This window comes from Armigeres subalbatus, chromosome 2, assembly GCF_024139115.2.
Source record: "Armigeres subalbatus isolate Guangzhou_Male chromosome 2, GZ_Asu_2, whole genome shotgun sequence".
NCBI lineage: Eukaryota > Metazoa > Arthropoda > Insecta > Diptera > Culicidae > Armigeres > Armigeres subalbatus.
Genome location: NC_085140.1, coordinates 219,911,650 through 219,936,118, shown reverse-complemented (window position 1 = coordinate 219,936,118; position 24,469 = coordinate 219,911,650). Strand labels below are relative to the sequence as shown.

Here is a 24,469-nt window from a genome sequence, read left to right as displayed (position 1 = left end):
ACACTAAGCTGCGAAGCGGCTCTGTCCCAGTGGGGGATGTAATGCCAATAAGAAGAAGAAGAAGAAGAAGTCAATTTATTTGTTTTGCGGATGAGATGAACATTGTTGGCCGAATATTTGCAAAGGTGGTAGAACTGTACACCCGCCTGAAACGTAAAGCAATAAAAGTTGACCGGGTGGGAAATGCATCGAAGCAAAGCACATGCCAGTGGGCGTAGCCGAGCGCGACAAGGCCCGCTAATAATAAGCTTAGTCGTGCAATGAAATACAGAGGCGCATCATCTGTGGAAGTAGGACCTATTACGGGTTCTACGAGTAATTGCGGTCAAAAAAGATTTACATCACCAAAATCACCAAATATTTCATGTGCAATACGTTCATAAAACCGGTAGTCCTCTACAGACATGAAACTTGGACCATGCTTTGCAAGCTCTCAGAGTTTTCGAAAGACGGATAACCCTATCACCATCTTTGGCGGAAGAAGAAGGTGTATGGCGGCGAAGGATGAACCACGAGCTCGCCCAGCTGTACGGCAAATTCAGTATCTAAAGGGAGCTAGAGCCGGAAGGATACGATTGCAGGGTATGTTGCATGTGGGCTTCGTGACCGTTTGTTAGCGACGTCAACTGTCCAGACGCATGTGTTCTGGGGTGTGAGTTCGATCCCCGCCCGGTAACAAGAAAACTTTTCGTAAAGTGAAAAGTTCTCTACTGGTCCACTGAGTGTTGTGTTAATATCCTGTCCGTTGTCTCATGCTAGATGTTAAGTGTACAGTCTGTACGACCTCTGGTCGAAGACGGTGATTCTGTCGGACAGCAACCCTGCAAAGATAATGTTCACTTTCAATCCGTCAGGTACAACAAGGCGGAGCCCGTGGTGGGTCAGACGAGGTGCCGGTGGACGTCAAGATGGACGGCCCCACTCTGACCAAAGTCATTAACTCGGTGATGACTAACCACGGGGAGGATGGAGTCCAGACGATGGAAGTGATTACGGACGTATCGGACGTAATCATGTCCTTCCTGGACAATCGAGTGAACTATAGTAAGGACTTGAAGCAGGCCGTACTGACCCTCTGCGCTCTAGTCGTGGAGGCGAAGTCGGAATGGAAGTCCTTGCTGGAAGCCAGTAAGGAGGCGGAGCACAGGATCCGTCTTCTTACTGAGGAGAAAGAGTTGGCGGTTAGTCAAGCAGTGAAGGCCTCGAAGGAGGCTGAATCGAAGATTCGGCTCCTTACAGAGGGGAAGCAGCTGGCGGAGAGCCAGACTGCAGAGCTTCAACGGCGTATGGCAACCAGGGGTGTAACACCTGAAAGCAGCTAATAAAGCCTCGGCACGGACCATAGAGAAGGTCCGAGTGGATAAGACCGAGAGGAAAACGATACCTCCACCTAGGAAGATACCAGAGGATCGCCGGGAGGAAGACCTGCCATGGACAGAGGTCGTGAATCTAAAAAAGGCGAAAAGAATTCGGCAGCAGGTCGCAAGGAGTGCGACCAAGGGTACGGAACCGGTCACCGCTAAGAAGGGTAGAGCTCGTGTGAAAAAGGGCGCGCCTTCCAATGGCAGCGACAAGCGGAAGGACAGAGCCGAAGCGATCATTGTCAAGGCTGACGATAAAAGCTATGCCGAAGTCCTAAAGACTATGAGAGGCACCGAGAAGCTCTCTAGTCTAGGAGAGGATGTCAACTGCATCCGAAGAACGCGCAAAGGCGAGATGATTCTCGTCTTGAAGCGGGATGCTACTCGGAAGAGTTCCGAGTATAAAAAGTTGACGGAAGAGGTCAACTGGGTGACGGGGTTCAGGTTAGAGCCCTGTGCCCAGTCCTGAACATCCAGTGCAAGGGCATGGATGAAATAACCGAAGCCGAAGTGCAATGTCGAGATCCGAATAACCGAACCGAAGTGCAATGTCGAGATCCAGGAATCCGCGATTCGGTTACGCAAAGGCTTTGCGGGAATGTAGGTTGCCTCATTCCAAGTACCTATGGCTGAGGCCAAGAAAGTGCTGGATAAGGTACAACTGAAGGTGGGTTGGTCGGTGTGCTCGCTGAGCACAAGCCAACCCAATCAGGCCTGTTACAGGTGCCTTGGCCACGGTCATAAGTCCTATGACTGTAAGGGACCTGACCGTAGTAAGCTGTGCCGTAGGTGCGAAGCCGAAAACCTGCCAGGCTGCACCGAGATGTCTGATCTGTTCTCCGGGGGCAGACAACAGGCATCTCACTGGTGCTCAGAAGGGTCTAGGCCTCTAGAAGGGTCCAGACATGCAAGTAACACAGCTAAACTTGAACCACTGCGAGGCGGCCCAGCTGCTGCTACAACAGTCGGTTATCGAGTGCAAAGCTGATGTTGCCTTGCTGTCCGACCCATATCGCATCCCTGCCGGAAACGGTAGCTGGATTGCGTACAAGTCCGGTATGGTGGGAATCTGGACTTGTGGGCGATACCCCACATATATATCCAGAAGATAATATCTTCTCCCGACGATGAGGGTTTTGTCACAGCAAAGATAAACGGTGTTTACTTTTGTAGCTGCTACTGTCCTCCTAGATGGAGTATAGAGCAGTACACTAGGGTAGTTGATATTCTTGCGGCGAAACTAACTGGCCTCAAACCAGTAGTTGTAGCAGGTGACTTCAATGCGTGGGCAGTGGACTGGGGTTCCCGGTTTACTAACGCTAGAGGTTATATCCTGCTAGAGTCATTAGCGGTATTGAACGTAGTTCTGCTGAACGAAGGTCAAGTGCCAACGTTTAGAGGACCGAGCGGTGATTCATGTATCGACGTCACTTTCTGCAGCGCAGGATGGACTGAAGAACCAGGATGGATGGTCCACGAGGGTCATACTTCTAGCGACCATCAGGAAGTACGTTTTATGGTCGAGTATACCCGGAAAACTATGACGAGAAGAGGTGGTGCAACTGATCCCGGATGGCGCACCTCACAGTTCAATCAAGAGCTGTTGGAGGAGGCGCTGCGCTGGGAGAGTAGGACTACAGGACTGAGCGGTAACGAACTGACAGAGGTACTTAGACGTGGCGATGCCAAGGAAGACCCAGCCCCCAGGAAATCGACAACCAGTGTACTGGTGGTCTGACACGATTGCAGATCTTCGTAGAACCTGTCTTAGAGCTAAAAGAAGGTTGCGACGTTCTAGAACAGACGCTGACTTGATAGACTTGGGGTATTCCAGACAGCAAGCAGAGCTCTGAACTACGAGATTAAATGTAGCAAGCGAGCCTGCTTTGAACAACTGTGCAGGATGGCGAATGACACCCCGTGGGGAGATGCATACAGGATAGTGATGTCTAGGACCAATAGCACACCTCCTGAAAGATCCCCAGAGATGTTACCCGGTATAGTAGAGGGATTGTTTCCGAGACATGAACCATCGGACTGGCCCGCTACCCCGTACGAGTCAGTTGACGTGGTACCGCTAGTGACTAACGAAGAGCTTATCGTAGCCGCAAGAAAACTTAAGCTCAATAAGGCGCCAAGCCCCGATGGTATTCCAAACCTGGCCCTTAAACACGCCATTCTTGCCAATCCAGATATATTCAGGAGCTGCCTCCAGAGATGCATGGACGAAGGAAACTTCCCAGATCGATGGAAACGGCAGAAATGGGTGCTATTACCGAAGCCTGGCAAACAGCCGGGGCATCCTTCGGCATACAGACCAATTTGCCTACTCGACACAGCTGGGAAGCTGCTAGAGAGGGTCATTCTGAATAGATTGTCTGCTTATACAGAGTGTGCTGGTGGGTTATCCAGCAACCAGTATGGCTTCCGTAAGGGCCGTTCTACCATCGAAGCAATTCGAGCGGTAACGGATACGGCCAAGATAGCGAGAGGTTTAAACAGAAGAGGTATTAGGTACTGCGCGTTGATTACACTTGATGTAAAAAACGCGTTTAACAATGCTAGCTGGGCAGCAATTGCTGACTCCCTGCACCGATTGAGAGTTCCGGATTACCTGTGCAGGATACTGAAAAGTTATTTTCAGAACAGGGTGCTGTTATACGATACTGATGCTGGTCAAAAGTCGATCGTAGTGTCTGCGGGTGTTCCACAGGGATCGATCGGTTCTGTGGAATATTATGTACGACGGAGTATTACGCTTAAGTCTCCCAGCCGGTGTGAAGATAGAAGGCTTCGCGGATGACGTAATGCTAGAAGTAGCAGGTGACACTCTCGACGAAGTCAGACTGAAGGCTTCATACGCGATTGGAAGAGTGGAGGAATGGCTCAACTCGAGACGGTTGTCCATTGCACACAACAAGACGGAAGTCGTGGTAGTGCATAACCGCCATGGGTTGCAGCAAGCGAGGATAAGAGTAGGGACCTGCACAGTTAACTCCGTGAGGTCTCTCAAGCATCTGGACGTGATGATCGATGATAAGCTCAATTTTACGAGCCACGTCGATTATGCATGTCAGCGGGCTTCATTGGCGATAAAATCCTTATCACGAATGATGTCCAACAGATCGGCGGTGCATAGTCAAATGCGTAGGCTGATAGCTGGCGTAGCATTGTCTATCATCCGTTATGGCGTGCCGGCATGGGCCGTAGCACTAAAAGCCGAGTACAATGTAAAGAAATTGATCAGAGTACACCGGCTGATGTGTCTACGTGTCGCGAGCGCATATCGCACCATATCATATGATGCGGTGTGCGTTATAGCTGGAATGATGTCGATTGATATACTCCTAGAGGAAGATGTGGAGTGCTATAACGAAAGGGACTCGGTGCAAGTGCGACGTGTCAAGAGAGCAGCTTCGTTGCTTAAATGGTAAAGAGCATGGGACACCGCAGTCAAAGGTCGTTGGACCCACAGACTAATTCCGGATGTGTCCAAATGGGTTGATAGGAAGCATGGTCAAGTCAACTTCCACCTAACACAGGTGTTGTCTGAACATGGTTGCTTTAAAAAATTCCTACACAGGTTTGGCTTCGCGGATTCTGCGGAGTTTCCTGAATGTGTAGGTGAGGTAGAATCGGCAGAGCATGTGATGTTCGCATGCCCGCGAAACTGCAGCGGTGGTGGCGTCTTCAACCAACGAGTGCAGTAAGGGCACCTGTGATGCAGTGAACACTTTGCTCACCCCGACAACCAACATGTCGCGGGTGGGCTGCGGGGACTTCAGTATGTAGATTGTAGATATAGAGGTCATTGCGGTTCATGCGCGGTGGTTGTTGTCGGGGTGCTCGTCTCCAACGTGAGATTATGATACGGACCGCTAGGTTACTATCATAGCTTGTGATCGACGGGTGGTGAGGTAGCCACCCTTGAAGTCGATGTTGTGTGTATTGACGTCAAGTGCGTTAGCATAGGCGTGAGCGTTCTCAATAGTCCCCCCCCTGATGTATTGCTTAATTGCGGGCCGGGGGTACGGACTGGCGGTAGGGTTTTGGTTTTAGTGGGTCGGGTAAGAGTTACATGACATACCCATCCCCACACTACCTGAGTTACCTCCTCAGGTGTCTGGTTGCAGATTTCCGTTTACCCTTGCTCAAGAAAAAAAAGGTACAAGAAGGCGTGGAGCGCAGCGTGCGTGGTAGACTGACCAGGTACAGAACGAGTTGGTGAGCGTGGGGCGCAATTGAAGATGGAAAAATGTGACCTCGAACCGTGTATTGTGGGGTCAAATTGTTGATTCAATGTTATCTGTTTAGCTGTAAGCTAAATAAATGAATAAGTGTTGATGGCACCGTAACACGGTAGATCACTTTAACGTAGTGTGTTAGGGTGTAAGATCTACCAAACAGAGCCCTAGCTTAATCCATTTTTCTAGCTAGGGCAATAAGTTGTGGTAATTAAGGATTCATCGTATTTAGTCCCCACTACCAACAGCAGTCTCAGAAATAAAACATAATTAATATTACCCGATCAGTAGATAGTAACAGATTTATATCAGAATTTGTTATTCAGTTACAGCAGTTTTTGATAACAGAGGTTGTTATAAAACATGTACCATTAGTAGTTAAAATAACAAAAATTGTAACAAAATCTCTTCTATTTTTAACAAAATATTACTGAATATGTTATTTTTGAACAAAATTATAACTCGTTGTGTTACATAAAAAGTGGTGAAAATAGCTTATACTATAACAAGTTATGTTCTTGAAAAGATTATGATTATCCATAATGTAGGCAATTAACTTTGTCCAGCTGTTTCTACTTTGAATATAGGTTCAAGTTATACTGTAGGTGGTACCTTCGTTTTTTCCAATTGCTATCTACCAAAAATATAGGCAATTTTTTATTTCGGTAGAAATAAACATAACACATTATGTTATAATCATGTTATGACGACCATGAAATTTTTTTCTCTTCCATCTTTGGCAGAGAATTTATAACAAAATTATTGCAAATTTTGTTATTTGTAACACATATTGATATAATTGTGATAAAATTTTGTTATGACTAACTGGTCGGGTACCCTGCAGACAGTTGAAAGACTCGAATTCCTCTTGTTTAAGGCTAAACTGTATGCAGCGGAAACAACTTTTCAGGCAATTAGTTAAAAAAAACTCGGTACCCGGTCCTAGGCTGAACTGACTGCTGTAGTGTAGTGAGAAGAACACACGGAAGTTCTTATTACTGAACAAATTCTCTTGCTTGAAATGGTCTTGTAGACAGAGCTAAATCCCGGGTTTTCTTCGTTTCACTGGTGAAATTCAAGAAGCAAGACAAGGATTAGGCATGGCCAAAACAGTATTACTGTTCTGTTTTCTCAAGAAGGGATTGAAGTTCTATTGATAAGGGGCGCGCCTTCAATGGGATTGCTCTCTGTGAAGTGTCTTAATAGCGAGACCTTGTCATGGTGCTCTTGAGAAAACAAAACAACAACTGTATCGAAACCGATATTGCATTGTTTATCAATAGTAATGAAGTAATTCGAAATGCACTTAAACACGAAGGATACGGGTAACGCTACAATAGAACTAATAACTGGTCGCAGTGGCACACCCGAAAAGTAAAAAAAACGTGTTCATGGCTCCACAGCTTGATTATCAAGCTCATATTACATCTGTGAGTCTTGATCAAAACGTCAAAAATAGATTAATAGAAATAGCTGTTAATATATTTCTTCTCATTCAACCACATGCAAAGTTATACAAAATATTCAATTAGTCTTAATGGATTTTTACTTGGATTTTTATGATTGTTCTGCTTCATTAGTAGAAATATTTATTTTAATCTCCATTTTTGTTCAATCTGTGTCGACCACGCGTTTCCTATACTGTCCATCGGAATGTTTGTGAAGTACATAGGTGTCCGATTAACCTTCCTCAACAATCACACGGACATATATCAGTTGGTGGGAATGTTCCATAAAAATAGTGATTAGTTCCAGTTAGGTAACAGACATTATGAACTTATGACATTCTGTGGTAATTTTGAACTTCCTGGTTTTGTAACTATTCTGATTAGAACCAGTAGAAGGGTTTTACGGGGACCGTAACAACGAGTTTACCTTTCGTATATATATTTTTCAACATAACTATATCCTATTCCCAAGGAACTGAAGAAAATTCCTATCCAGAAAGTGTCCCAGAACAGAGCCAATGTAAAGCATGGTCAATAGTCATGCTTTATAGACGCGCTTTCTATCGTTAGAGATTAGTTCAAACTGGTATGGGTAGACTTGAAGTTTCATTGCTGTAGTGAATTTTTGGCTTGTTCTGGATGTTTGATAGCAGAAGTACATTTATGGGACCCATACACTTCAAAACATCTACAAAATCTTGTGAGGCAACATATAACTGGGCAACATAATGAGTTGCTCTCACGGATAACTTAAACTTGAAGCTGATTTCATTCCAATGTTTGAACGTTATCGCTGCCCGACCAGTAGATAGTAACAGATTTATATCAGACCTTGTTATTCTGTTACAGCAGTTTTTTATAACAGCGGTTGTTATAAAACATGTACCATTAGTAGTTAAAATAACAAAAATTGTAACAAAATCTCTTCTAGTTTTAACAAAATTATTACTAAATATGTTATTAATTGAACAAAAATGTAACTCGTTGTGTTACATAAAAAGTGGTGAAAATAGCTTGCACAATAGCAAATTATGTTCCTGAAAAGATTATGATTATCCATAATGTAGGCAATTAAGTTTGTCCAGCTGGTTCAACTTTGGATGTAGATTCAAGTTATACTGCAGGTGGTACCTCACTTTTTTTTCCAATTCCTATGTACCAAAAATGTAGGCAATTTTTTTTCGGTAGAATTAAACATAACACATTATGTTATAACCATGTTATGACGATCATGAATTTTTTTTTTCCTCCATCTTTGGCAGAGAATTTATAACAAAATTATTGCAGGTTTTGTTATTTGTAACACATATTGATATAATTATGATAAAATTTTGTTATGACTAACTAGTCGGGTGGGCTGCTCTTTTATAACATTATTATTCTTTGAGAAATAGAATGGAGCTGGAAATCACATTTCATCATAAACCCTTCTGTATTTCAAATTAACTTCATGTCAATCACGACCAACTTCGTTCATCGTAATGAACATGCCGCTCGTGATCCAATTTAATTACATGCATCCACTTTGTCGAAACCTTAATACAGACCAACCCTGCATCCACCCTAAAGCTGGTCATATCACGGTTCAGCGGTTTATAATAACAGCGTGAGCAGTTGTCCTGCCTGTTTTCCCTTCCCTAGATGTAGATCCAAGTTAAACCCTCATCCAACGCCTGCGGCCTCCGCCTCAGAGCGAATGAAATCTTCTATCCACTTGTCACGGTGGTAGTGGCAAAGGACCATCTCTTCCGTTGCCACTGACTGCTGGCTAAGGGATGCTGTATCGAGACTAAATAACACAATGGATACTTTTCACGAGACTCGTTTCGCAACATTTATATAACCCACCGACCATATAATTCAGTCCGTTTGCCCCGGCCTAGCCTCGTTCCAGCACACCACGCAGAAACCGCTTCCACTGGCAGTCAGGGTGAGGAAAGGAGCCATGTCGTGGTAGCGTAGCACAAAAAATGTGCTGAGCTAGTCAAAGAAATAAGTGCCATCGCTGATAATAAAGGAAGACTATCCACCATGTCTGAAAAAGGATTTCCTTCGCTCCAGCAGGCCCTGCATAACCCAAGCCCCCAGTACATAGCGAAATAGCATAAAAAGAGACGATGCTTGATGCTACCGTAATTGTGTTTAACCGCAGCTGCCGTGTCGCTTTCCTGTTATGGCTGGAAAATCGACCCGATGAGATCATTTTCCGTGCTATGATCCCACTTAGAAGTGATCGAATAAGAACCTCGCAATTGACAAGTAGTATTGTGCGATATTAGATGATAAATCTAAATCGTCAATTTTTAAACTTGCTATTGTTTTTTTTTATAGCCACAGAATATAAACGTTATTTTTTAAACTCTGATTCATACACCTAACGATAATAGCGCCTATCTCGTGTAAAACAAAAAAAAATCTTCCTAACGTTTTATCCCATTATACAGTGAGGAAAGATTTCCCGGCAAAGGGAATTTGTTGTAGTCAAATCGATTCAGGACACCGTTTCGACTCAAATACCGAACCGACTCATATTCCGAACACTCGTTACATGGAGATTTATCTATTATAATTGCATAAATAATCGATTTTTTTTCGGCAGTAGTACAGATCACAAGTTTAGGTTATAGACTAGAGGTGGTCCAAGGGATCGGAGTCGGCTTCATGGGTCATACCGGTGGTCATGCTCTGTGGTCGAACTCGATCCTTTTATCGAACAAGTGGCCGCGCGAAGAACAACATGGTATCGTCGCTTTCGCGGCGTCAGTCAACCGGGCGGGTTCCGAGCCCGAGGACGGAAAGGGGTCCTCGTCAAGGCTGGGGCAGGCGTAGGCCTCACGTCGGCAAGTCCCTCTGTGTGCTGGCGAATAGGCCCTATCGCAGAAAGGTCAATTTGGGGTGCACGCGGCATCATCATTCTTGATACCAGTCGTGCAGAGGGAAGCAGGCGCGAAGTCGACCCTTCCCACCTTCCGAGGACATAGGGCGTGGTAAGGCCACCTGGAAAGCCGGCAACGCGCTGGCACGATACCATGGTGTTCTTCTAAAAATGCGAGTTACGATGTTCGGTGCTGCAAGGACACGCAGCTAACCTCGAGGGTGCGTTGTGCCCTTTGAAGCATTACTTTCTGGTTGTACCGAAGGGACTATGGGCTTGGCGGCAATGGAAACGGTTTAGCGGGTCGGGGATGTAGTCCTCGGTGATCCCTAACCCCGCACTTCCTGGTCAACCCAGGATGTCTGTTGAGCATATTCCCCCTCCATTGTTTAGGAAGAAAAAAAAATAGACTCTCGTTTACTATGAGGACCGAAAATATGTGTTTTAAGGAGGAGAATATTTATGAAATATGAAAAATCCACTGCCCACCGGTGGGGATCGAATCCACACCTCCTAGTAGACTAGACGGGTGCTCTACCACTATGCTACGGCAAACCTAATGCTACCCTCATTAAGGCTCAAGGATAATTGGGCGAAGAAAAAGCTTTCTGAGTGATTCACCACTGGCGGTGTATCGTCTGTCTCTTTCCATCCTTAGCAAAATTGTGATTGTGTTAGTGAACCACTCATTCACAAAATACGTGAATCCATACTCTATATTTCAGGGATTGAATCCAAAAGAGAATGAAGTCTCAGAAGACTAAAACACTGATTCGGGAGACTATACATCATGATAAATTTCTTTTAGAAAGCTCCAAACGTGGGGAGCACTGGTTCTGATGATGCATTTCAACTTGTTCTACACAACTGTGCGGTCACCAACACAAAATGAGCGAGAACAAAGCGAAAATTATCACTTCTCTTCTTCTTCTCTCTTCACACCCACCTAACTGGACTGGCATCGCAGGCTATATGTCCAACCTATTTCTATTTATACTCCGTGGAGTTCGTGATCTGCTTTATCGACCTTTTACATTCTTATTTGAAGTTCTGTCATATAAGACTTGTTGTTATTTTTCTTTTTATGTCCGTAGACTTTTACTTTCTTTTATAGTTATGTTGACTTTTCCCTGTATAAGGGCTGTGGAGGGGTGAGAATCGAACCCATGACCATCTGATTCAGAGTTAGACGTGTAGACAACTACTCTACGTAACACCCTCAGCCCCCCCCCCCCCTATCACTTCTCTGTGGGGCTGCTTATCCGATTCGGTTTTTTCGCACTTGTATAGGGCACTGCACGGAAGAATCTACTTTTCTTTCGTTCTTCATGAAATTTGACGTTTACTGGCCTTGTTGTTTTCTAATTTCTTTGCAGTAAAAAAGAGACAAAGCAGTCCGTGCAGTGCCCTATACAAGTTTGATAAACTTGTTATCATGGCTTGTTATGATTCGGAACAGTTGATGCCTTTCTTTTACCGTTGTTCGTTACCTATTGAGAGCGATTTCAGCAAACCCTGCTCTGTTCTCAACCACGTGCTTTCTGTCTTTAGCCCACTGTTACAAAGTGGACAATATGCTAATGATTCCCACCGGTAGACAGTGGATATTTTTCATTTTTCATAAATATTCTCTTCCTCAAAACACATGTTTTCGGTCGTCAGTATTGTTTTCCACGTTGTACAGATCAAGGATATTAAAACTGTCATACAATGAGAGAACGTTGAAATTTTTCAACTAGTGCATGTGTTTTTCGAATTTGAGATAAAGATTGTCATATTAAAACCATCCAGTATTGATAATTACAATCAATAAATATAATTATTAAGTACTTATATGAAAGTTCTATTCTTTTGTCACCCGATGGAAACAATCTATTAAAATAGTTAATTTCCTGTGTGATAAAGACCTTCAAAATGAAACATATTAATCAAAACGGTCAGTCCCTGAAAAATGAGTGACACTTTTACGCGTGTTTTGCTAATAAAAGATCGGGCCTTACTCCAGTTCCAGGTAACTCAGAAGATAGATAACAATTGGAAATACTAGAATAAGAGATCGGCGAAGATGCCATCTTGTTTTCAATCGAACCGTCAAAAGTGGTTCCATTTCGACTTGTTTACTTTTTGCATCCATAAGAAGCAAGCAAAAAGTTTAAGTGATGCCAGTATTATTTTCACGATCTCATGAATTTTCATACGTTGCCATTTCGAAGCCCACAAAAAGGGATAAAAACATACTACAGACTTTTCAAGGGGAATGTTTGAGCCCGAAATGTTAATTTTATATATTATGAATCCTGGATTCCCTAATAAGTTTTTCTTTTGAATTTCAACCACTTATTTCTGAATATGATTGGTTTGTAAACTACGCATATTTAAGGGAATTCATTTCAGTACCCGTTTAATCTATTTACCATTTATGAAGGGGAGGGCGACGGCCCCTCTCTGGCTACGCCCTTGATGCCATCTAAAACTTGTAGAAAGTCTCAATCAAATTGATAATATTCACATTTTAAAAAAGTGGTCATATTTCGCTATCGGAAAACTCATGAGGCAAAACGCCTTCTAGCTGGAAGCTATTAGGAAACAATGCACCACGCGAATCAACATTCTGATATGAACAGTGCATGGAGACGCGTGGTACATTGTAATTTAGTCTCCGCCCCAGTTTTGCCTCTCCGAAATGTTAGATGTTTCATCAAAATGTGGAAAATTTCAGTTTTTCCAACCTTCCTATCTCTTATTTTGACTTTTTTTTATCTAACCTACATAATTTTAGGTCTAATTCTGCTACGGCCATGCCAAATACGGTAAATTTGAGGGAATACCCAAAAGGCGTTTTGAAATGGCCATAATATGAATGTCCATGGTATTGGTTAAAATCTAACAACATGTTTTCTCAATAGTTGCTAAAACCGTTGCAGTATTCGATTCTTACGATTGGCTTCGTGTATGTACATTTCCTAACCCAAACTTCTGATTATCGTGCTCCGTATCATTCTGGAGCAAGTAAATGTATCCCATAGGTTCGAAGTAAGGTCAGTCTCTGGGAAAATCGTCGGTTTCAATAACGCTCACTACGAGGCACTTGATGCGAATAAAATAACGCTGACGGCGTCCTTATTGTTGTAGACAGAATAGATATAACTCGTCTTATGATAGGTAAACTCATTTCAGTAAACAAATTCTAAAATATGTTATAACGATATTTATGGTTTTATTGACATGATGCCCATGAAACAAACCAACTTGATACATATTCGTTTAAAATAATGATAAATATATTTTTGCATTCTGTTTAAATTCTCGGCATAGCTTTAGGCATTTTTTTAAATTTTTCCCAACATCGTTGTGAGAACCATTACAAATATAAAAATCCAAAAGCCCATAAGAAAATCAAAACATGACTCTTAAGAACTGGTTATTCCATCCCCATTGAACTGGGAACGCAGACGCCTTTGAGTGACGGATTCCATCATCATAATCATCTGCAGCAAAACATCAGCAGCGTTCGGTTCATCTATCTTTCTACCCTTCTGATCGGGCGTGCTTGATCCGGTTTTCAGTTGACCGTTGTCATCACGACAACGCGCGATGCCATCGCATCGTGAGGAGCGGCCCCATTCCTAATGAAGGTGGCGGACCAGTAGGCTTTGAAGTAGCCGCGCACAATGTGACCACGTCGGATAGCGGAGAAGGGAGTAAGAAGCGTTCGACGAATGAGCAGAGTTGTAATTCCACCGCCGACTAGATGCTCCGATAAATGGCTTGTCGGCTGGGAGCTGCTTCACTCTACATCAAAGTTTTAAATCCAACAACATACAACCACACAACCCACTTTGTAGTAGATATCTCGTTTCAGGCACTATCATTAGTGACTCCTCCCGGGAGCAGAATACGCTTGTTCAGGGAAAATGAAACAACAACAAAAATTCATTCAATTGGAAGAAATAGGAAAAGATTTTAATGAAATGTTTCTCATTTTGGACAAGATACGGTTGTTTTGGGTAAAAGAGATGGCCGAATCATAAAAGTGAATAAAATAATCGTTAAAAATAAATTGATGACACTTTGGGTCATGTTGTTAATTTTTCGGAAAAAAGGCGGCTAAACGTAATTCGTTCTTTGGAAGTGAAGCCGGGTGTGGGATGAATGGGTCAGCCGCAGTCACCAGTGGGTTGGGAGTTTTAATGGATTTTAGTGCCATAATTTTTTGTGAGAATGGCTACTTTTGCTACCGTTGGAGCAGTTCACAAGATACAAAGCATGTCGACAAGTGGTGTGATCAGAGTTGTCTGATGAAAACTTTTTTTATTGACGAAGGGGAGGGTTGACGCATTTTATGCTTTGCTATCAACTGGAGATCAAAAGGTTCAAGCGTTCAAGATGAAAAGCTGAATGTGCCTTGCTGATAAAAATTCATTTCACCGATTCCGCGGCCATAATGAAAGTTTGCTTACCCTAGTCTTTGAATTGAAAATTAAATAAAAATCTACTTAAATGAAGAACTAAAGTGTATTTTTTTTATAAATGTAGAAGTAGAGAACAAATAAATTAGATAAAGTTTTCATGAATCTCTTGAAATATCTCCTTGTGATCTCCTTCAATCTGCTTGTTTAGTTTTGTTTTGTTTTATCGGAAAGTAGTAAGTTTGCTATTGAACGTGTGTCGAGTTCTGCTTTGTGCTGGTAAGTAAATTGACCAGAAAGAAAAACTTTAGAGCGCGTTTGCTCGTGTTGTATTTCGGACGCAGAATGGTCGGGAGATCTACGAAATGATCTGCTTTGTGCGGGTGCGTGAAATATTTATTCAGTCGCTTAGCAAGGCTACTTCGTGAAGGTTATCTTCTCACATAACCAAATATCCATTTCCCGTGTCGCTCATGGAGATGCAGAGAATTCCTCGGTATCATGTGACAATGAGTGTAGAGCTAATTTTCTCTCCTAATCCCTAATTGACTGTGACGTCGAAGCCGCCATCATTATTGCTCTTAAATAAATAAAACTCTAAAGCATGAGAGACGAATTTCGATCCTTAGCCTAGCGGTAAGATGCGCTGTCATAAAGCAAGGCCATGGTGAGGGCGGCTGGGTTCGATTCATGGTACCGGTCTAGGCAATCTTCGGTATGGAAATTGTCTCGACCGCCCTCGGAATAAAAGTATCACCGTGTTAGCCTCATTATATACGAATGCAAAAATGGTAACTTGACTTAGAAACCTCGTGGTTAACAACTGTGGAAGTGCTGAATGAACACTAAGCAGTGAGGTGGCATTTTTTTCATTTATTTAGCTTACATCTAAACAGATAACACTGAATCAACAATTTGACGCCACAACACACGGTTCGAGTGCGCATCTCCTCATCCTTGAATGCGTCCCATGCTCGCCAAGTCGTTCTGTACCTGGTCAGCCCACCTCGCTCGCTGCGCTCCACGCCGTTTAGTACCTGCCGGATCGGAAGCGAACACCATCTTTGCAAGGTTGCTGTCCGGCATTCTTGCAACATACCATGCTACCTTCTGGATACTGGGTTCGCCATAGAGCTGGGCGAGCTCGTGATTCATCCTTTACCGCAACACATTGGCTTCTTGCACACCACCAAATATGATCCTAACCGTATTTAGAATACTCCGAGTGCTTGCACCTCCTCCTCGAGCTATGTTCAAGTTTCATGTCCGTAGAGGACTACCGGTTTTATCAGCGTGTTGTACACAGAGCATACAATATTCATCTTCATGAAGCAATTTCAGTCCGAATTTTTACAAACATCGCATGATTATTCAAAACATAGAATGACATAGTCAGACGACTACTCCACCAACTCATTCATTCAGCTGTCACTGAATGTGCTTATTGTGTGCAGGAAAAAACATAATTAGCATTGTTTATATTTATGTTTACCATTGAAAGTGCCTCGTGGATGAAAATCGGATTCAGTTCTATGTGATAAACTATTTTAATCATTTAAAACTTGTTCAGATTTCAGATAATTTATCAATTTGTAGAACGTACATAAATATTCAATGACTAATATTACGGAGAAAAAGGAAAATTTGGATGGCTCCGCGGAATAACGCGCAATGAGCAAGCACCGCAAGGAAGAAGTGTAACAAAGAATGCGTTGATTTCAATTCTTGTTTTGAAAATACGTGACAAGTTGACAGTACGTGACTAGCAGTTGAACAAATTATTGTTCCTAGGAGGTTTGGCGTAAAGTTCGGAAGTTTTGCGTTTACCCAATCCGAACAATGGGAAAATTGGAGCTTGTAATTCGATCAACGAATACGATACTAGACGGAACTTGAGATATGATAACAGCATTATTCTAGCAAATAATCTCTTTTACCTCTCTACCTTTTCAAATTAAAAAAAAAAGCCCTAAAAACACAGTGAAGAGACACTGTAACTAGTTCAATAATTCTATCCCTCCTGTCGATCCACATAGCTCGTAATTCTTATTCCTACCGAATAGAGTAAAGATATCATCCTGATTGATTCATTATATAAAAATGCAAGAATGGTAACTTGGCTTAAAAATTGCGCAGTTAATAACTGTGGAAGATTTTAATGAACACTAAGCTGCAAGGCGGTAATGTCCTAGTGGGGACGGAGGATATGAACTATTTACGATAAGTAATAGAAGTGATTGAGTTAATGTTAAGCATTTTTTAAATTATTCGCTTTCGGTCAACTTTGTGTAGTTATTTCACTGAATGACACATTGCATTGAAAGTAAACAATGTTACGATAGTTGGGCATAGCTGTCTATGATCATTTACCAGGGAAATATCCGTTCAATGTGGTTTGGATTTTTCAGTAATCCAAATTTTTCTTGCAACGCGTAATATTCAATCGAATATTGACAGTCCAGAGCCGACTACGAATGTGTCTGGAAGTGAGCTGACAAGTGAAGAGAGGTGCACGTCACCAAAAATTTTCGATTATTTTACACTCTGGTTGTACATGACACATTTGGTGCGGTGGTGAATCTTTTTTTACCGCAGTTTCTTCTGAAGCCCGTAGTAGGCCGATTTCCACAGATTATGCGCCTTCGTATTTCACGACTAATATTATTATCAGTCGCTAGCAAGGATGCAAGGTAGGGGAATTCATCAACCACCTCGAAGGTATCCCCGTCTATCGTAACACTGCTTCCCAGACGAACCGTGTCGCGCTCGGTTCCGCCCACAAGCTTGTACTTTGTCTTCGATGCATTAACCACCAGTCCGACTTTTGTTGCTTCACGTTTCAGGCTGGTGTACACTTCTGCCACCTTTGCAAATGTTCGGCCTTCAATGTCCATGTCATCCGCAAAACAAATAAATTGACTGGATCTCAGTTCAATCAAAGTTAATTGCCTATTTCCGGGGATTAAACCACCCGACTTGGACGTTAATTTACAATGTTATGGAAACTCATATGTGAATATGTACGTTATGTGGAAGATATTGATTTGAAAAATGTATTGGAGGTAACCACTTTCCCTTCGATGGTTACCTCCAATACATTTTTCAAATCAATATCTTCCATAACATATGTTTCCATAATTAAATTAACGTCCAAGTCGGGTGGTTTAATCCCGGAAATAGGCAATTAACTTTGATTGAACTGAACCTGAGTTGCGTGCTCTTGCCTACGCAATGCGGTCGGGTCTGAGCTTGACGACCGACTGGCAAATGCTTACACAACCTCACTTGATCAGTACCGTTGCTGATGAAGAATGTGTATAGCCGCCAGACATTCTAAATACTCACGCTCCTCTAATGTGGACGTGTACAATACACATGTGGAAGTATTGGCTTGAGAAATGGATTGCGAGTGATTTGACTATGCGTCCAATTTGGGAATCTCGAGCTCGTTCAGTAGCCGCTAGGTTGCGAAGGCCGACGGAGGTCCTTCGTAGCTTAGTTGGTTAAAGCACCAGTCTAGCGTACTGTAGGGTCATGGGTTCGAGTCCCATCGAAGGAAAGTGGTTACCTCAATACATTTTTCAAATCAATATCTTCCACATAACGTACATATTCACATATGAGTTTCCATAACATTGTAAATTGACTGGATCTGTTGAAAATCGTACCATGGTTGATAGACCCAGCTCTCCGTATCACACCATCTAGTGAAATGTTGCACAGGTACGAAATTGCATCACCTTATCTTAGTCCCAGACGCGATTCGAACGAACTGGAGTGTTCGCCCGAAATCTTCACACAGTTTTGCACACCATCCACCGTTGCTTTGATCAGTCTGGTAAGCTTACCAGGGAAGCTGTTCTTATCATTTTTTTTTCCTTAGCTCTACGCGGTCTATAGTGTCGTATGCCGCCTTGAAATCAACGAACAGATGGTGCGTTGGGACCTGGTACTCACGGCATTTTTGAAGGATTTGCCGTACAGTAAAGATCTGGTCCGTTGTCGAGCGGCCGTAAATTCACTTTTGGCGACAGACGATGGAAGATGATCTGGGATATTTCTTTGTAGGCGGCATTAAGGATGGTGATCGCTCGAAAATTCTCACACTCCAGCTTGTCGCTTTTCTTGTAGACATATGACATATGACCTCTTCCTTTTACTCCTCCGGTAGCTGTTCAGTTTCCCAGATTCTGACTATCAGTTTGTGCAGCCAAGTGGCCAGATTTTCCGAGCCCAGCTTGATGAGCTCAGTTCCGATACCATCCTTACCAGCTGCTTCATTAATCTTTACCTGTTTGATGGCATCTGATCAATCAGGTGGTAGGAAAGGGTTCGGTTTCTCCGCACGACAATAACTTAAAAATCACAAACATTTCACATATTTATTTAATTACGGAAGACCATTACGACTAGACACGATCAACTTATCCTACGTTGTGTGATGTAAAAACTACCGTATAAAAGATGGGCACTGCATTAGATGTGCTGTAGACAGAAGAGCTCTGCACCGGCAATGACCATCATGTTTTGGTCGAACAGCATCCTTAACTTCCCTCAAGGTAGGGGCTGGTTGGCTATCATCGTCCGCTGAATTGACGTAGTCATTTCCTCCTCTGCCTTGACTTTCACTGTCTGTACTCTCAGCGCCATTTAAATTTGCCACATAGTGCTGCTTCCACCTTTCGATCACCACACATTCGTTCGTCAAAATGCTTCCATTTTTACCCATGCACATCTCGGCTCGCGGCACGAAGCCTTTGCGGGATGCGTTAAGCTTCTGATAGAACCTGCGTTCTTGTTGAGAACGGCACAGCTGTTCCATCTCCTCGCATTTCGCTTCTTCCAGGCGGCGTTTCTTTTCCTGAAAAAGGTAAGTCTGATGTCTCCGCTTCCGTCTAAAACGTTCCACGGTTTCCCGGATACCTTGCTGCAGCCCACGCTGCGTCCTTCTCCTTCAGAATATGTCTGCACTATTCATCGAACCAATCGTTCCGTCGACTTCGTTCCGCATTTCCGACGTTCGCTACCTCGAGATGCTGCGCTCTAGGTCGTACCGCGGCGGTCGTCGGTACCGAACATTGTTGATAACGGATAGTTTTGAGTTTAATTATCACCAGATAGTGATCAGAGTCGATGTTAGCGCAACGATATGTCTTGATGTCGATAATGTCGGGGAAGTGCCGTCCATAAATCAGAACGTGGTCGATTTGTGATTATGTCTGCAGTGGTGATCTCTAGGTGTACCGATACGGAAGGCTGTGTTGGAAGTAAGTGCTGCCAATGGCCACATTCTTGGAGGCGGCGAAACCAAACCGTTTTCGATCGTCAGCCGGTGAGCGCTCCCTTTGAGTGTGCTCTTTAAAAGGCTGGCTTGCCTGACACCTAACCCCCTTAGTTTCCGAAGGACCATTCCTTCTTATTTCCGGAGGATCATGCACAGTTTCACATAGAGACCTTCGCTGACACTCAGACGATGATCAGCCGCCCCTAACATGGAGAACAGACGCTGTTAAGAGTCTCTCCTAACATGGAGAACAGACGCTCAGTAAGATTTGACTCCCCCCTCCCTGTCAGCATACGACCATAGTTCCCACCAGGATTGGTTACCCGATCTTCCCTAAGGTTTCTCGTATCCCGGCCAGCGTCACGAGTATGTAGGGATAGGAGTTGCTCGGAAAGAAGCTAAGGACCGCAAGATGAGGTCTATTTTATTATTTCATGTACGTGAAGTACCAATAGTACGCTTCACCCAGCATTTGCCGTGCCTAAACATAGGGTTACGGGAGGTAATATTGGCATTGGATAAAGTATTGGTTCATCACGCACATAAATCAATCATTTAGGGATAACACATCGTTTTGTAGGAAAATATTCATCACCGCTGCTTTAGAAAAGTGTATTGAGCACATTTTAGTTACACTACACTTTTTCGGCTGATAAACGCAATAAACTTGCGTGAAAAATCACTTTGAGATGGATGGTATTTAGCAGCCATGTTTGAACGATTTAAGCAGGCCAGATGTTTTTTCTTCTGCTCAATTAAGGAATTTTCTGAATGAACTTACTTATTTTCAAAGTATGTTTGAGGGAGTAGATAATCGAAAGATAATCAAAAACCAACAAATTGAAAACCAGGGCAACCTATTTTTGCACATCAGATGAATGAATAACAATCACACTATGTTAGCTAACATATTTATTACACTATTTCCTTTAGTATAGCGACACGATTATCCAAAACTGTTTTTGGATTATATTGGCGGCACTCGTTGCCGAAGAGCGGCATGCGATTTTGATTCATAGCAGCAGTATAAAATCGAAAATCAAAACATTCCTAACGGTAACCCGACGAAAATTAATCGATTATATTGACATTTGCTCATACAATAATCCGACGATATAATGGATCAGGATCGCTTATTCTGTAAGTAAGTAAAAGAAAGTAAATAAGCAAGTATATGCCTAGAATAAGGTGTATAATTGGATTTCTCCGTTGATGCGTTACGTCACAAGCATTTACGTTTTGAAACAATGAAAATCTCTCCTGATCATCGCTCCACGAAAAGCAATTTTGGGAAATTTAGCCAAAATTTCATCCATTTCGCTCAACACTTTTGGTAGCTTAGATAAGAAATTGTGGACAATTATCGGCATAATAAGCAAAGATAGGCAAGTCGTTGGATGGCATAATATTGGTTAGAGCTCCAATATATACTGATGTACAACAATAAGTATGCTCAACCGCAGCATAATAGGCTAAGGTTTGAGCCATATACCCTATCGAAAATGATTGACCATGCAAACATTTTATCCCAAATGAAACTAAAACTCCATATACCGATGTCGGCAGTTTCAATTTGAATTCATACGTTCCTTCAGTTACATCCAAAATATTAGCATTAGCATTTCATCTCGATGTCTCTTCAGAACATAGTTACATCGTCTGAAAGTGGCATCCGAAAGCAATATGCCTCGTTCAGACCTTCTGGCAGTGGACCAGACCAACGGGGAGTGTGTAGATTATTAATGTTCAGTTGCCAGAAAAGTTGATTGTCTCCATTTATAAATATATAGTTTTGTCGTGTTACTATCATCATCCCCTAGCAGTTCGAGTCGGTCGGTCGCCGGTCGTGTGTTGTAAAGTCCCCGGTGAAGCGAGCTCGAGTCGAGACAGCAAGACTCTTGTTTGTGGCGATGACACAAAGTCCGGACCAAGCAACATTGCACGTTTTAGAATAAAATGTGAATGTTATTGCCCCTATTCAAACAACACAACCACGCTCCATTGCTCATGACTGAAGCTCGCAAAAGTGGGACGAGAAGCGGACAAGAAGGGACAAAGCGGTAGTTGTGTTACTAAATAAAATGTTCAAACTTATTTCGAAGTGACAACGAGGACGTGGCAGGGATAAAATGAATAGGAATTAGAAATTGAAATTTGTTTTCTTGTTTCCATGAGTGCTTATGTGTACGCCACCATCGGAGTAAGTGGTCCATTGACCGTAGGTACAACCAAAGTGTGGAAGTGTCGAAGCTTGCACGTATGAGAAATTAGTCCACAACTGAGAGGGCACGGTTTCGAAGGAGGTGGGTAATTATATAAAGTGCAATTAACATTTGATGCCAATTTTATGCAAATGCTTAGATAGAATAAGACATGGATATAGTTTGTAAGCACTTACTTACAAACACAGCAATGAATTAAATTAAAAGTTGATGCACGCCGTAGTAAATTAATATCGTAATGCCGTTGAATTCGTAAAGCCTGTCCACGTTAAATTTCGGACACTGAGACAATGTCCAACTGATTTGTAGCTATTTTATCTCTTTGGTCAAGAAGGAAAACCCGCTGAAAGAATAACATAGAGCGGAGAGATTCCACTGTCGTGTAAATTGACCTCCTCAGTGGTTTTTGAAAATTTTTAAAAATCGCGTGGGATGATGGGTGTCCGAAATTTAACGTGGACAGGCTTTATGCGTATCCTTAGACAGATTTGGAGCGGTAAATAAAATATTGAAGACATCAAACTTGTATGCGCTAATAGGTTTTTCCATCTTTATTTACGTGATTTTGATAATAATAAAAGTTCATCACGGAATCACTTACAGGGAATACATCTTTAAGAGCGGCATGCCAAATTCTTGGCTTCTACCTCTATCACGCAGTCTAACCAAATTTTAATATTATTATTATGAGCCACATTCTAAACATTGGCTCATATAATTAATAACAGTGTTTTAACAACCCTAAGCCCAAATTTCCATGGGGCTTGAATGGAGAGTCAAATTGAGGGAAAAATGGTTGTTTCTCATTAGACCGTTTTTCTTCCCACAAATCGATTTCTCAGCGAAAATCTGCTTGAGTGCGGATTCTCTGCTTGTGAGACTGAGTGAGAATTACGGGCAGAAGGGTGACGACGCATGGCCACACCGGTGAAGTTATTGACGGAAACAGCCGCGTCAGGACAGAAACTGTATCCAGCTTTTTATTATAGCTACGGATCAACTATGGTAATCGATTTTGACATCTGTTGTGTACAGAATTTATAGCGCTGTTCTAAGCAGGCTTAGATTTCTGTAAACCAAAGTCAAAAAGTAAAGAAAAGTGAAGTACGATTCGTTCTTATAAATATTGGACTAATATATTCCCCCTTAGGGGTGTTTGGCGAAAGGAAGGTCGTGAGATATGTACCTACCATCACAAATTTTGCCCTCTGCTCGGTTTCAAATCGACTTCTATAAAAAACATTCTTCATGCCTTCCGTATCCTAACGGAACTATCAAATCTACACTTTCGCCTCTAATTCAATCATGAACATGTACGTCTACGTCTAAGTCAATATCTATTTTAGGAGAGAAAATCACTAGTAATGGCGAAGCTGTGCGTTTTTGTTGGACACCTTTTCAGCTCCATTCCATTAAACCGAAGGGGGCGCATGATACTCGGTGCTCTGTGGGTGTGTGGTGCCGGTGTTGAGGTGTATCCCTTCAGTGGCTCAACATATCCTGTCTGGACAGATATAGGGCAGAAGACCACTGACGTGCAGCTGGCAACCCGCTGCTTAACATGCCAATGACACTGCACCAACGCGTCATGGATTTTGAGGAATGAAGAAAGGCCAATATCAAGGAATTACTTCTTACTCACACAATGCAATGGTTCACTATTCGGGATTGAACACTACGTCTGCTTAATAATAAGGGAAGATTCATAAAGTACGTCAAGCCAAAAATTTTCAATTTTCAACCATCCCCCCTCCCTCTTCGCCTCGCTTTTGGTAACAAACCTCTAATATTTTTGTATGAAACGTAACGCTGCTCTGAGCCCCGCCTCCCCTTAGAGACATGACGTACTATGTGGATGACCCCAAAACCACATTTTCCTAGCATTACTGGTTCCCCTGCGCTGATAGCACTCTATGTCCTCTGCCAGAAGACGCCTACTGTTGCTTTTCGGACCTCCGAGACGTTTTGCAAGCGTACTGATCATTTTACGCGTCTTTTCGCAGGAATAGTCAACATGGGTGTTGAAATTCAACCGGTTGTCGACCATCACTCCTAAATGTCTAAATGTCTAAAAGTTACCATCTACTAAACACTTCTGCAGCACCATTCTAAACAAGTGTCGCGAGCCACATTTGGAATTCCATCCAGACAGACATTGCAATGCATTGGAGACTTGCATACCTGTAATAATGATTACTTGATCTTCATCTTTGTTCGGTGTAAACGACCACGTGGTAGAACTATGCTTCGGGAAAAGACCGTCCACGATGATCTTTAGGTTGTCCGGACACATTTTAGCGATCAGCGTCAACTTCTCGGCACAACTCCTTTAAGTAGTTGGACTTGCTGACTTTAATATCCAGTTTGAATGCTGCTCTAGCTTCATGTAAAATTATCTGAGACAGGTACATGAAGATTGGCAATTGTGTCGTTTCTCCATAATCTTGCCGCAGGCTGTTTCTTAGCTCCAGTCTCGATAGCGTTTCCATCAGGTCTTCTGCATTAAGTTATCTTATAAACAGATCCTTGTCGAAGTCCTCCGCCCGCTAGTCCTTATCTCTCATCGTACCGACGGTATTCGTATTCCAGCACTGAGGGGTGGACACTAAATAGCGGTAATGAAAAA

At 42.7% G+C, this 24,469-nt stretch overlaps 1 non-coding gene across 1 annotated transcript; it reads left to right on the top strand.

Annotated features, from left to right (window-relative positions):
• The first annotated feature begins 17,821 nt into the window (after nucleotides 1–17,821).
• Trnaa-agc (transfer RNA alanine (anticodon AGC)) lies at nucleotides 17,822–17,896 on the top strand. Its single transcript has one exon. It is a non-coding gene; the product is annotated as a tRNA-Ala (tRNA).
• The last annotated feature ends 6,573 nt before the right edge of the window (nucleotides 17,897–24,469 follow it).